This window comes from Coturnix japonica, chromosome 20, assembly GCF_054131305.1.
Source record: "Coturnix japonica strain WE chromosome 20, WE-NBRP24, whole genome shotgun sequence".
In the NCBI taxonomy this organism is placed as follows: Eukaryota; Metazoa; Chordata; class Aves; order Galliformes; family Phasianidae; genus Coturnix; species Coturnix japonica.
Genome location: NC_140682.1, coordinates 2105241 through 2117419, shown reverse-complemented (window position 1 = coordinate 2117419; position 12179 = coordinate 2105241). Strand labels below are relative to the sequence as shown.

At 52.3% G+C, this 12179-nt stretch overlaps 1 pseudogene; it reads left to right on the top strand.

The window, feature by feature from the left end:
- LOC146757486 (uncharacterized) overlaps nucleotides 1-8588 on the top strand; it is a 71626-nt pseudogene extending 63038 nt beyond the window's left edge.
- The last annotated feature ends 3591 nt before the right edge of the window (nucleotides 8589-12179 follow it).

Here is a 12179-nt window from a genome sequence, read left to right as displayed (position 1 = left end):
CTGCTGCTCTGAACAGCTTTTCTTGTATTCCCACAAGCACCAGTGCAGCCACCGCCCTCAGGCACCCTGGCCATCCCTTACTCACTTCCTTGGCAATTTGCAGCTCAGGGGTTTGGCAGATGACTTCTTTCCTGGCAGTCCTTAAGGTTCAAAGTCCAGCTGTAATCTCATTTCCCAAATATGTCACTTGCTGTTGAGTTATTTGTGCTTTCTGTAAACCAAGAAACTCAGCAAACTCTCAGTCTATTGTACACAGTCCTTTTGTTGCTGTGGCAGCCACGTGCTGCAGTAAAGTTCCACCCTAGGATGGAGGATCCCAGATCTCAGGCTCATGAGTTGACCATCATTCAGCTGTTCTCACAACCCTGGGTAACACTGTCCAGGTTAACTGAGACTCTTCTCCCCATATCAGGGCTTTCCTATTCAAAGGCTAATAACCTTGGGCTTCCTTTGGCCAAACCAGGCAGAAGAGACATCCCTCAAATCCAGAAGGTAAAATTAATCTTTTTGTTCCTTAACTTGGTTAATAAAGTGCATGGATTTGCCACCACTGAGTGTATCCATTCAACTATTCTAGTACTTGCCCTCAAGTCTTGTACCAAACTACAGCACTTGCTATCAAAATTGGAATCCAAACTCCAAAAAGTTACCTATTATTTCTTTTATCCTTCTACAGTCCCATAGCCTCAAAGGGCACCGCTTTACCCTGACTAGGCAAGCTCTTGCTTTTAACTTCTATTTAGGGCTTCATTTTTGGCCCTGATGCCCACACCACCAAGTGTGTCATATTTGAGACTGCTGTAACTCCTGGGGGTACAACATTGTTTTGCCCAATTTGTGTTAAAGCCAGAGTTACAGTTTTTAATCAGTCAATATCGTTGCACTCTTAGCTCCAGTTATATTCAATTTCTTGCCAGAGTAACCTGGCAGGTACAAGAATTTCTGTATTCCTGCTTGTTTTCTTAGCTTATGTTTAATTAATCCAAAAAAGGAAACCTTTTCTCGTTGGGCAGTAGCATCTACTACTGTTACAAAACCATCTATGGGTAGTAAGAAGCACCCATATCCACCAGAAAATGAACCTCAATATCCTGCTTTCCTAAATGCAATTTCCCATTGCAGTTTGCACACTGCTTTCCTTCCAGTGAGGTCACCCCCAAGTACATTGCCCGGTGCAACTCAAGGGTAGGTATGGCCAGCCATACGGACCACAAACCCACACAGAACCACAAGGTATCGCTGCACAGAAGACTTATTAGGACCCTTAGACAAGGATCTGGGGAAAGTCGTATTCTTACAGCAGCTTCTGGGTAAAGCTCCTACCCACAGCTCGGTTCCATTGCAAGAGTTCTGTTCAACACAGAATGTCCTCTGGTGCTGTACCGGAGATTGCCTCTTGCTGGGACATACTCGTGGGGGAGAGGAGTGAAAGGAACGCCAGGACAGCAAGGTAGAGATGCCTGAGCACAGGGGTGTGCGAATGTCCCCAGCGAAGGAAGCAAAGAGAGCCGGCAGAAAGCGATGCTTCATTAGCGTAACACAAACACCCATCCCTTCCCCCCTTCCCCCCTCCCCCGGGTGCAGATGTGCCATGAGAACGAGCTGTGAAACTGCCGAGCGCCTGGCAGCCGGCTCGGGGCGTGCTCGCTGCGGGAATTCCTGCCTTCCTGAGCCTGTGCGGAAGAGGCGAGAGCCTGGCTGGAAGCCATCCGGGCAGCACCGCGGTGGCAGGAGGTGCACCAAGGCCGTCCTGCGGCCAGCTCCGGGCTGAGGGCACTCGGCGTCCTCTGCTCTACGCGACTCCGAGGAGCCCGGCTACCTGCACCAGAGCTGGGAGCAGCCTGCTCCGCACCCAAGGTAGGTGCCCTTCGTGGCTCGCGCAGAGGAGCGCACGCTTCCTGCCCCCTGCCAGCAGCACCGGGAGAGGAGCGGGGAGCGGCCCCGGACGGGGCGGAACCCGCACTGCCGTACCCCAGGTGGGACCCTGGTCCCGGCTCCAGCTCCCGCTCAGCGCAGCAGGTTTGCTGGCCCAGACGGGCTGCAACCAGGGCAGCAGTTCATGCAGCCCGGGCTGGGCTCCGAGGGGCACGGGAATGGGCTGGGAGCTGGGACAGTGAGGAAGGGAGCAGAGGAGGTCAGCGTGCTCTGCTGCCCGGTTGGATCTCTGTAACACAGCGCAGCTGGGGCTGCAGTTCTTCCTCTGGGCCTCGGAAGACACGAGACAGCCTCGCTCTGCAGCTCTGCACGCGTGGATTGATGGAAGCTTTAAACCCCCCGATGCCTCCTTTGGAGTGTCTTAATGTGAAGCCTCCAAGTGGAAATTTGCACTCGCCCTGCTCCTCCTCCCCGGCAGCCTCCAGCTTCCCTTCGGGGACCCTGCAGGCAACATGTGCCTCTGGCGACCCTTGAAATGGCGTTACCTTTTGTTTGCTGAGCGCTTGCCTGATGGCTCAGCTGGGGTTGTGCAAACCTCTGGCAAGGCTTTTGTTCAGGCTGTCCCGGCAGCTGCAGATGCCTTGAGCACACAGCTGCGGGCCCTGAGCACGTTCAGCATCTGCAGCAGCTCTGGCACTGGACTCTGGAACAGACGATGAGAAGCTGGCAGCCTGTGGGCTGACTGGAGCACGTGTTGAGAACACGGCCGAGCAGCAGCAGGTCAGTAAAGCACAGCCCAGGTGCCTTCTGCAAAGGGCACGCGGTGCTGAGAGCGTCCCCTGGCAGTGGGCGCAGTCTGCATGCTCAGCTGAAGAGGGAGAGAGGAATGTATTTATCGATATCATGCAGGTGTCCTGGAGTGCTCTAACAACTGCTTAACAAGGCTGTTGTAACCACGTGGTTGTTTATTGCCTTAATTCTTCCATTTAGTGCTGATACTATTCGATAAGATGCCTTCACGGTTCAGTTAAAATTCCCAGCACTGCATCGGCTGGTGGTGGCTGTGACCGTCACAGGCTGGTTTGGCTGCAGTTGCTGTCAGATACTCTCTCTTCTCAGGAGATGGAAAAATAATCTCCATGTGGTTGGATGTTTTGTTCATTTATTGTTGTGTTTAAGTAAGCCATCCTATTTATTTGAGAAGTGTGAACCATCCAGTTGACTCCTCGCCATTTTGCACTTCCTTACCCGAGGAATGTGAGCCATCACCACTTTTAGGTAACATCAGCAGTAGGTGGTTTTGAGAACTACATCAGTCACCTTTACAGAGTACTTTTCCCAACCCTTTTCTGAGGGCTTGCTTGATTTCAGCAAGCCCAGGGCTACTTCCACTCCTGAGAGGATGTACGGACATCTGCCAGAGGATTTAATCCATTTGCCACCAGGTGTTCCCTCATGGATCTGTGGAGGTGGTGCTCCAGCAGGCTGCTCTGCTGGCAGCTGCCATCTGTGCTGAGGCTTGCTGTGATTGTGTGTTGGGGGCTGCATTCACGGTGTTCTTCCATGAACCAGGTGCTTTTCTGCACCTCCTGCTGGATGGTTGGATGGCCATACCATTTTCTAACAGTATTTCTGCATCTCTTTTCTGGGTAGCCGTCCCCTTTAGGCGTGCTTGCAGTCAATCAAAAGATCCCCCAGTTGGCACAGGCTGTCCTTGTTGCATGTCCTCAACTTCCTTCACCACTCAGACCTCCAATGAAACTCCCCTTTCCCATTCCTCCTGTATCACTCTTCAGTTTCCTTAACTGCAGCTAGGGCAGGCAATAAGCCGTCATTCTGCTGCCTCTGTTTGCCTTAACTGTGTAGAGGCAGTGCCTTTAATTAGTGCTATGGGTGCAGTTTTGCATCTGTTTGGAGCCAAACCCTACAGGTGGAGGATGTGTGGCCTAAAGGATTGTAGGCGACTCGGGGAGGTCTTCGTTTATTGTGTGAATAAGCATTACCTGCATAACTTGCACCGTGTAGTGCAGCAGAAATATTGTGGAATATCAGTCGCTTTTGATTCTGGGAGGACCAGTGAAGTTCTCCTTTGCTTCATATGTCACTTCCAAACCCGACACGATGCTGATAACACCTTTCCCATTTTGCATCCTATTACTGCTCCCAGTGACCTCTGCTTGCCGCTCAACTACAGCAGTTGCCACAAGAACATTCACAGAAGAATTTGGGACGCGCTTCATGTTTCTTGTCATCGGTTTGTTTCCCTTCTTGCCATCCTGCAGACTTTGCCCATTGGTCACAAGTGGATCCAAACACAGCATACACTCCTAAGGGAGAAGCAGGACTATATTTGTTGATATAATAGGGATATGCTGTAGTGATTTAACAGTGACACAACAGGATCGGAGGTGGCTGGATACACTTGGTTATTTACTGCATGGAGGGTAGGGTTACGCACACACCTACAGGAGGCCCTCCCATTGAGTCACGAGGCTCAGAGTAGTTCCCCTTTTTTTCTCATGTCTTCAGTCCACAGAGGTAAGGAGCTAGGATGTGGCTGGATCCTCTCCTAGTCCCAAGCTTGGTCAAGGCTTTGTGTGGAAGGAATCATACGTGCACAGTCCCTCTAAGACAGAACCTTAGAGAATACATGAAAGCTCCAAAGTAACCACGGGTGTCTTACAGAAGATCTGTATTGAGAAGGAGTCTTGATGTCAAACTGCAAGGGATCTCTGTGCAGGTGTGAGCTGCAGAAACAGCCCTGCTCGAGGGCAGGTCCTGTGGTGCAGCCCGCTGCTGTGCAGCAGAGCTGGAGGGGCACTTGGGCTGCTCCCTCTTTTGGGGTAAGATGACTGCCTCCTTGCCGTGCTTTGTCTTAAGTCCCCTCTCAGTCTCAGCTGTTGAACTAAGTGTCAGCTACCAGTTGTTTCAGCCTCCCAGTCTGAGACAGCTTTGTGACGGTTCATCTCTTTGAGCCAGACTGTTTCCTGTGCTGCAGCTCATTGTCTTCCTCTGCAAGGCTGGGCAGTGCCCTGCAGAAGGGCTGAGCTGGGACTGGGACTGCTGCATTCCCTCACAGCTCCCCTGCCATTTCTCTTCTCTCTGCAGGCTCCAGTTCAACTTCTGCCTTCCAGCCGTGATCATCCCAGCCTGCAGGAGAGCAGCAAATGGCCGCAGCACATCCAGTTGCGGTAGGGGTTGGGGAAGCAGGCAGGAGAGGCCAAGGGGCCAGGGATGTGAATGCAGGGGTAGAGGGAGGTGCCCTCAGCCAGCGTGTGTGTGCTGGGGACAGAAAAGCAGCTGGGGTGTGAGGTTCTGTCCTGTGCGAGCTGCTTGCCTGGGCCTTGGCTGTTCCCAGCAAGGAGCCTCTTTGCTTGCAGGAGCCCGTGAGCTTTGAGGAGGTGGCCGTGTATTTCAGCAGGGAGGAGTGGGCGCTGCTGGACCCTGTGCAACGAGCGCTCTACCGGGACGTGATGTTGGAGACATACCAGTGTGTGGCCTCGCTGGGTGAGAGCTTGTCTGCCTTTCCTCCTTGTTAGGGCACCTTTGGCTGTGCAAAATGAGCCTCTGCAAGCCGGGCCTTGAATAAACACCATGCAGCTACATATTGACTTATACCACAGTGCCAGCAAGAAAGGAGATACTGAAAAGCGTGAGTTTCAGAAGGGATTAGTATGCACGGCACTCTGATCAAAGCCACAGAGTCAGTGCTGGCAAGCAGGCATCAGCCAGGAGGGAGAAAACCAGCCCTTGTGTTGTGTGTTGCTTGGTGCCACCAGCTCCAGCTCACAGATGAATCCCTGGTTACTGCTATGGAATTGAGGATTTTCCATGCAATTGCCGTCAACATTTTGATGCCTTGACCACTGGTAGACTGTAAGAAAACAAATAAGCTGTTGTAAAGTTAATTTGAAAGAAAAAATATCCCTTCACAATGTTCAGAGATGTCAAAACATTCTTTGCTCCAAGGGAAGCTGTAGGCACAGTGTCATTTAGACCTAAATGGTGGTTTCTCCTTGGGGAGGGGCACAGAGTGGAACTGTTGAACAGGCACTGTGCCAGCATGAGGGAAATGCTCTCTTGTTCCCTGTTTCTCTCCCTGAAGCTCCACTTCCAGCCCCCAAGCCCGTGGTGATCTCCCTGCTTGAAAGAGGGGAAGACCCCTGGATCCCAGATGTGCATAGCCCTGAGGCCATGCCAGGAGACCTCAGCCCAGGTGAGGTGGTGGAGGGAAGGGGAATGTTGGGGCTGTAAGAGCCTTCTCTGCCTGTGTTTTATTTTGGGCACTGTGTGCTATTGCTGCATTTCCTCTGTCATCCAGCAGCTGATGGGATCAGAAATACAAAGGAGGTTCCGCAGAGAAATTGTGTAGCGGAAATGCAGCGGAATTGCATCTCTGAGGAAGAAATCAGAAGGGATGTCCAGGAAGTCCTGCAGCAAGGTCAGGGTGAGCACATCAAGAAGCCCCTGGGAAAGCATCTGGGAATGACACCGAGGAACCCAGTGGACTTCAACATAGGTCCAAAGCAGCCTGAGGAAACCAGGAGCAAGGATGTGTGCCAGATGAAAAAGCAGAATCCATGCTCTGAGTGTGAGAAAAGCTTTAAACTGGATTCCAGCATCACTAGCCACCAGTGCACGCACTCAGCAAAGAGGCATTACGAGTTCTGTGATTCTGCAGAGAGCATGAAATGGAGACTCCACCCCACTGGCCAGCAGTGCATGTACACAGGAGAGAGAGCCTTTGAGTGCTCTGACTGTGGAAAGACTTTTACGGACAGTGGGAGCCTCACTTCCCACCAGTGTATCCACAGAAGAGAGAGACTGTACAAGTGCCTTGAGTGTGGGAAGAGCTTGAAAGGTATTTCTAAACTCAAAATACACCAACGTGTCCACACAGGAGAGCAACCATGTAAGTGCCCTGAGTGTGGGAAGAGCTTTAAGGATAGTTCTAACCTCAAAATACACCAACGTGTCCACACAGGAGAGCGACCGTATAAGTGCCTTGAGTGTGGGAAGAGCTTCAAAACCAGTTCCAGCCTCACCATCCACCATCGCATCCACACAGGAGAGAGACCGTATAAGTGCACTGAGTGTGGGAAGAGCTTCAAAAAGAGTTCCAGCCTCACCGTCCACCATCACATTCACACAGGAGAGAGACCCTGCAAGTGCTCTGAGTGTGGGAAGAGCTTCAAAATCAGATCTGAACTGAAGGTGCACCAGCGTGTCCACACAGGAGAGAGACCATATAAGTGCTCTGAGTGTGAGAAGAGCTTCATAAGCAGTTCTAATTTGAAGCTCCACCAGCGCATCCACACAGGAGAGAGACCCTGCAAGTGCTCTGAGTGTGGGAAGAGCTTCAGAAGCAGCTCTAAACTGAAGGTGCACCAGCGTGTCCACACAGGAGTGAGACCATATAAGTGCTCTGAGTGTGGGAAGAGCTTCATAAGCAGTTCTAATTTGAAGCTCCACCAGCGCATCCATACAGGAGAGAAACCCTATAAGTGTCCTGAGTGTGGGAAGAGCTTCAGTAGCAGCTTTGAACTGAAGATGCACCAGCGTGTCCATACAGGAGAGAGACCCTATAAGTGTCCTGAGTGTGGAAAGAACTTCAAAAGACGTTCTGAACTGAAGATGCACCAGCGTGTCCACACAGGAGAGAGACCATATAAGTGCTCTGAGTGTGGGAAGAGCTTCATAAGCAGTTTTGCTTTGAAGCTCCACCAGCGCATCCACACAGGAGAGAGACCATATAAGTGCTCTGAGTGTGAGAAGAGCTTCATAAGCAGTTTTAATTTGAAGCGCCACCAGAGCATCCACACAGGAGAGAGACCCTGCAAGTGCTCTGAGTGTGGGAAGAGCTTCAGAAGCAGCTCTAAACTGAAGGAGCACCAGCGTGTCCACACAGGAGTGAGACCATATAAGTGCTCTGAGTGTGGGAAGAGCTTCATAAGCAGTTCTAATTTGAAGCTCCACCAGCGCATCCATACAGGAGAGAAACCCTATAAGTGTCCTGAGTGTGGGAAGAGCTTCAAAAGCAGCTCTGAACTGAAGGTGCACCAGCGTGTCCACACAGGAGAGAGACCCTATAAGTGTCCTGAGTGTGGAATGAACTACAAAAGGCGTTTTGAACTGAAGATGCACCAGCGTGTCCACACAGGAGAGAGACCATATAAGTGCTCTGAGTGTGGGAAGAGCTTCATAAGCAGTTCACATTTGAAGCGCCACCAGCGCATCCACACAGGAGAGAAACCCTATAAGTGTCCTGAGTGTGGGAAGAGCTTTAAAAGGCGTTCTGAGCTGACGCTGCATCAGAGCATCCACAGGAAAAAGAGACCCTGTGAGTGTCCTGAGTGTGGTAAGAGCTTCAAAGGGAGTTCTGAATTGAAGCTGCACCAGCATATGCACACAGGAGAGATACCATAGGTTCTGTTGGACATCTTAGAACATTTTGGCCAGGCCTGCATGCAGGGAGATGCCTGGGAACTTGTCTTTTCTCTCCCTCAGAGAATCCCATCTGCTGTGTTACCAGAATGTCTGCACCAGTGAGCTGAAATGGCAGGAAGCCTTGAGTGTGAGAAGGGCTTTGTGCCGAGCAGAGAGCTCCTCACACTCCCAGAAGAACTTCATGCAAAGCTCAGTCCTCATTAAACATTGCAGTCCACAGGACAGGTAGCTACTAGGAGTGCATCTCCTGCAGGAAGAGTTTCTCTCAGGGCTGATGCCTCATTTCTCATGGGAAAACCCCCAGCAGGAGAGACTCTCAGGATGCTGGATAGCCCGGGGATGAGGGAGACCAATGCTTCTCCCCATGCAGGAAGAGTTTGCAAAGGAGATGGCATCACCGACACCCTCTGCAGAAGGGACTTAACCCAGGAGCTTCAGATGGCCTTTCCTTGCTGCCCAAAGCACTTCTCTCACCATGCCCGCTTTCCACTTCTACTCTTCCCACCAGCTGCTTTTTGATGCTGTTTCCTAGTGGAGAAGTGGTTGTGTAGGGATCTGCTGTGTGTCTGTGTGCATGTGTTGCTCTCAGTCATTTCTGAGCGCACTCATGCATCCCAGAGAAGGGTCAGCAGAGCAGTAAGGTGGCTCTTGGAGGTTTTCTGAGAATCTTCTGTAGTGGAAAGAGAAGGGGGTGAATAAAGTAGCTGAGTTGTTCTGGAGCTTTCTTCACTGTAGTCTTGTTTTTGCTCTTAAAATAAATGTCAGCATGTGGAATGAGGAGAGGGAAAGGTGCAAGCAGGGTTTCGTTTTGGTGCCCTCTCCAGCCCACTGCTTGCTTCTAGACAAGGCATTTCCTTTCTTAATAGAGGAGATGCTCCAGGCCCTTCACCATCTTCATGGCCCTCCGCTGGACTCTCTCCAAGAGATCCCTGTCTTTTTTGTACTGGGGAGCCATGAACTGGACACAATATTCCAGATGAGGCCTCACCAGGGCAGAGTAGAGGGGGAGGATCACCTCCTTTGACCTGCTGGACACACTCCTTTTAATGCACCCCAGGATGCCATTGGCCTTCTTGGCTACAAGGGCACACTGCTGGCTCATGGCCAATCTGTCGTCCACCAGGACACCCAGGTCCCTCTCAGCAGAGCTCCTCTCCAGCAGGTCTTCCCCCAGCCTGTACCGGTGCATGTAATTATTCCTCCCTAGGTGCAAGACTCTACACTTGCTTTTGCTAAACCTCATCCGGTTTCTTACTGCCCAGCTCTCCAGCCTGTCCAGGTCTCTCTGAATGGCAGCACAGCCTTCAGGCGTGTCAGCCAATCCTCCCAACTTCGTGTCATCACAAATTTGCTGAGGGTGGTCACTATCCCCTCATCAAGGTCCTTGATGATGTTTAACAAGACCAGACCCAGTACAGACCCCAGGGGGACGCTGCTAGTTACACGCCTCCAGCCAGACACCGCACCAGCAATGACAACCCTCTGCACTCTGCCAGTCAGCCAATTCTCAACCCACTTCACCATCCACTCATCTATCCCATACTTCCTCAGCTTTGTTATAAGGATGTCATGGGGGACAGTATCAAAAGCCTTACTGAAATCAAGGTAGACTACATCTACCGCTCTCCCCCTGTCCACCCAGCTAGTGACATCTTCATAAAAGGCGACCAGGTTGGTCGAGCACGACCTCCCCTTGGTGAACCCATGCTGAGTACTCCTGATAGCCTCCATATCACCCAGTTGTCTGGAGATGGCATCTAGAACAAGCTGTTCCATCACCTTCCCTGGGACAGAGGTGAGGCTGACCCGGGTCTTCTTCTTGCCCTTTTTGAAGACTGAAGTGACATTGGCCGTCCTCCAGTCTTCAGGCACCTCCCCAGTTCTCCAAGATCTCTGATAGATTACAGAGAGCAGCTCAGCAAAGACCTCTGCCAGCTCTCTCAGCACCCGCAGATGCACCCCATCAGGTCCCATGGATTTATTGAACTTAATGTTTCCTAGGCACTCACGGACCACGTCCTCCCCGACTAAAGAGAAATCTCCCATTCCCCGGACTCTCTCATTAACCTCCAGGGTCTGAGATTCCTGAGGGAGAGCCCTTTCACTAAAGACAGAAGCAAATAATCCTACGGGGTTAGGAAAGGGCACAGCAGAGCAGTCAGTGAGGAGCACAAGGCAGTGAAGCGCAGCACGAGCCATTGATTGCCTGCACTGATGATGTTCTGCAGCCACCTCCATTGAGATCTGCGTCCTGAGTGCAGATGGAAAGTGAAGGGAAAGGAGGAGCGGGGGATGGAGGGGCAGGAAGCGCTTGGTGCCGGCGGGAGCAGTTCCGGGCCATGGCGCCATGGGAAGATGATCGTGGCCGGGAGGAGCGGGCTGTGCGCTACCAACGGGGTCGGGCCGCGGTGCGGGGCATGGAGGGATGTCGGGGGAGGAGCTGGCGGTGCTGCAGCACGCAGAGGCGATGCGTGCGGTGCCAGCGAGTGCGTGGAGCTGAAGGAAGGTGTGTAACATGTCCTTGCTCTGGCTGTCAGTGAGCGGGACGAGTCGGGGCTGCAGTTCTGTGCTGGTGTTTGTTGCTGGGACCGGCTGCCTGAGCAGAATGGGGGCAGCGAGAGGGAGGTTGGACAAGCGGCAGCATCCGGAGCACGGCCCGGTTCTGCTGTGCTGATGGTGCTGTACGGCTGTGGGTCCCCACTGAGGGTCGGTGAGGCAGCGTGGCCCCGTGTGTGTTCCAACATGATGTGTGGACGTGGAACGTAATCAGAGTGAGTGGATGCAAATGGAGTCGGAGGTGTTACAAGGAGAGGCTCTGGATTGGAACACGGAGAGCAGAGCTGGTGTGTCCCAGCAGGCAGGCGTAGTCAGGTGCCCTTTGGAGCCTGCTGTTGTTGGCGCTGAGCTCAGGAGCCCCATCAGATCAATGTGGTGCTGCGTGCTGCGTATGGCAGCGCCAAGAGATTCCCTTGTGGGAGAAGGGGGGGGATGAAGGAGGCCGAGGGCCCTATGCTCAGGGCCAGCTCGTCTGTAGCCTCTTGCTGCTGGAGAGAAGGGCTGCCCGCTGGGCACAGGCAGTGCCTTCTGGCTCCCATGCCGTGCCCTTTCCTCCAGCCCCCTCCTCATGCCATGTGGAATGCCAGTGCCAGCAGTGCCAGCAGTTAGAACCCTGTTGGGCCATGTTAGAACCCTGGCCACAGCTGTTACCTTGGTCACCGCTGCCCCACGCAACGCACTCGCCTCTTAGAGCTCCGGCCATTGACAGCCATGTGGGGGCCTAAGAGAGCGAGGCTGGAGGAAACCCAACATTTAGCTGGGAAGATGGCGGCTTCATTTAACATCATCTCCTCCTCTGAGACCTCTGCAGGCCCCTGGTTCCATCTAAACCCTGTTTTTATTGGTGTTTTTCATGTTAAGTTTAGTTGTAGTGTTAGGATTAGGTTATTGTTAGTGTTTTCTAGATAGGAGTAGATTATTGTTCGTGTTAGTGTTCGGAGTAGATGATTGTTCCTGTTTTAGAGTTAGGTATAGGTTTCTGTTCGTACTTAGAGTTAGGTGGGGTCCTACCAGCTGCTGGCAGCAAACAGCGCTCACTCGGTAAGCACACGTCTGCTTTCTCACCCAATGCCATGAGTGCTGCTCCATGAGTGCAATGGTCTGCTGACATCTCCAAGGGATGGGATTTGCATCTTTTGACTTTTCTGTTGCAGATTGTCGAGGAGCAGAGCGTGAGTGGCTGTGAAATGCAATTGGGAAATGCTTCATGGAAACAGTCTGGAGCTGTGTCTGGAGCTTCCTGCATGGCCGTTGTAAGGTAGGTGTGCCTTACTGTAAGCATGCTCTGAAGCAGTGTTGGT